Here is a 2660-nt window from a genome sequence, read left to right as displayed (position 1 = left end):
GTTCTAGGTTTATGCTTTAAACACTTTTGTAGGTTCTTTTTTATTCAATTAATGCAAGCACTTTTATTTTTGATTCAGTCTTTCATTTTTATTGTTTAAACAATTGAAGTTGTAATTTTCAAGTTCTAGTTCTAGGCTTAGTTCTAGGTGACAAGAATAAGCTATGAAGCATGTCTTTTAAGTTCAATTTTTTTCTTCAGATTTGTTTTATCTAATACTAGAAATTTCAGATTTGGTTTATTCCAAATCTGGTTTTTAGTACTGGTAGTATCTCAAATCAATAAAGATTTCAGTTCAAGAGTTGAAGTTCAAGTAAGTAGGCTCATTCAGTAGTCTTCTCTCGCACCTCTCATTCACTCTTCAGACTACCCTTTCTTTCTTAATTTAGGAATTTAATTTTAGTCGTTACATTATTGCTATCCCTTTCCTCCAAGGTTCATGGCTAGTGTAGGTGTTGGCTTTGCCCCTCCTAGCCATAGAACCATCATTTTATTGTTTTTATTTTAATTGTCTCCCTTTCCCTAAAGCCAAGTAGAGTAACCCTTGTAAGAGTGACTCTTTGGTCAAGTTGGGAAGCTCATATTATGATGCATCCCTCAAGCTAAGTAGAGAAACCTACTTGTGAGTCTCTCTCTAGCTTTATCCCCTTTCTTTTACTTTATTTTTATTTCAATATTTTTTTTCCTTCATTGCTTTTTATTTGTGTGGGGTGTTTATTTTTAACTATTTATTTATTTAATTTTAATTACGTTGCTTGTGTGTTTAAATTCTTAGATGACGAATGGTTAGGACGTTATTTTAGATACATATGTTTAGGACGGTAATTAGAATTAGATCCCAACCATTAATTGGTTCACTTTCGTATTATTAAAAGAAGTAAAAAAATAAAGTGGCTGCTCTCCCTATGTTTGACCCGTAGCTACATTGATCCATACACTTGCGATTACATTTTAAAATCTCAAACAAGTTTTTGGCGCCATTGCTGGGGAGATAGTTCCATGTTATTTTTTGCTTTCTTTTGGTAAATCAAAGTGCTTTGTTTACTTTGTTTTGTTTTTCCTTTTCTTTTATTGAATTCCTGAGAAGATCAACTTACAATAATAGTTGTATCAGTGGAGGTCGCCATGCCTCATAGTATGATAAAGACAGGTTTCGCCCTATAGCGGTACCTTAGGAATTGACCTGAGCAACCCCGGATCCCACCGGTAAGCTCCCAAAAAGCCAAAAAAAAAAAATCATAAAAAAGAGAAAAAAAAGTTTTGATATCTATTCTTTTGTGCTTGTCTTACTCTAATTGTGGGTAGTTTTCTGTTGCATGAGTGTTAAGTGGGTACGTAATACTAAAAATCGGTTAGAAAGAAGAGAACCAACAAGTAGTGACCCTATACGTTTGCTCTCTTTAAAACCCTTCAATATGGGAGACCAACAACAAAACCCTCCACCTAAATCTCTGAAAGATAGGTTCTACCCCGCTAGAACAGTCCAACCTTCCTGCATAGTTCTACCACAAGTCCAGGGTAATAATTTTGAACTCAAATCACAATACATCACTATGTTGCCTCACTTCCATGGGTTGACCTCTGAGGATGCATACCTATTTCTAAAGGAATTTGAAGAGGTATGTGTTCTAATTAAGATCCAACAACTTTCTGATGATGCTGTTAAGCTTAGGTCTATCACTTTTGCATTGAAAGACCAATCTAAGAAGTGGTTATATGGGTTACCCACAAATTCCATAACCTTATGGGAACAGTTCATAGTTGTCTTCCTTAAGAAGTTTTTCCCAACTCATAAGACCAATAAGCTTAGAAGTGATATCCTTCAGTTTAGGCAAAAGCCTAGTGAGTCCTTTTCCAAACTTATGGAGAGATTCAAGAATCTATTCCAAGAATGCCCTCACCATGGCCTAGGCTTATGGAATTTATGTCAAATAATTTATGAGGGTATTGATTACCCAAGTAAACAAATGATAGAGTCTATGTGCCTTAAGGGATTCACATCCTTTACAGATGAAGGAAAGGCATGAGAATTCTTACTTAACTTAGCTGACAAAACCTGTGAGTGGGAATCATCCCAAGAGAGTGAAAGAACCATAGGAGGAAAAGGATATTTTATGGATGGGATAGTAGCCAAGGAAGCCCATTTGGATAGCCTAATCAAGAGGATTGAGGCTATTGTTCTTAGAGAGCCATCATCAGTCAATTTGGTTAAGATTTGTGCTTGGTGCCAGTCCCTTGGACATGTCATAGAATTATGCCCCAACACCTCTGGGGGCATTTCTAATGATAGTGTTAATGCCTTATACTAGAATAATCCATATAGTAACACTTACAATCCATGATGGAGAAATCACCCAAATTTCTCCTGGAATCAGGGCAACTAAGCAGGGCCTTCCAATTTCCATAATCAAGGTCAACCTGGACCCCAAAGGCCTCCCTTTGCATAATAATCTTTTTTCCAAAATACTTTTCCTAGGTCAAATGTAGGACCTCAGGCTAGGTTTCCTAGGGCCCCTCTCCTATCATCTTATCAACAACTCCCTGGGTTTACCAACACTGGAGAGGCAAGTAGAATAAGTGACTTGGAAAAAAAATATGGCCCTTCTCATGACAAACCATCAAATTACTAGAGAACTCACCCAAGTTGTCTCAATTATGCGT

The 2660-nt window shown here is 36.5% G+C and overlaps 1 non-coding gene across 1 annotated transcript; it reads right to left on the bottom strand.

Annotated features, from left to right (window-relative positions):
• Nucleotides 1-1801: 1801 nt before the first annotated feature.
• On the bottom strand, nucleotides 1802-1908 carry LOC122075035. The gene has a single exon (XR_006139171.1). It is a non-coding gene; the product is annotated as a small nucleolar RNA R71 (small nucleolar RNA).
• Between the last annotated feature and the right edge of the window lie 752 nt (nucleotides 1909-2660).

Source organism: Macadamia integrifolia, chromosome 3 (assembly GCF_013358625.1).
Source record: "Macadamia integrifolia cultivar HAES 741 chromosome 3, SCU_Mint_v3, whole genome shotgun sequence".
Lineage (NCBI taxonomy): Eukaryota > Viridiplantae > Streptophyta > Magnoliopsida > Proteales > Proteaceae > Macadamia > Macadamia integrifolia.
The sequence above is the reverse complement of the archived record's forward strand: the minus strand, read 5'-3'. Positions and strand labels throughout refer to the sequence as shown.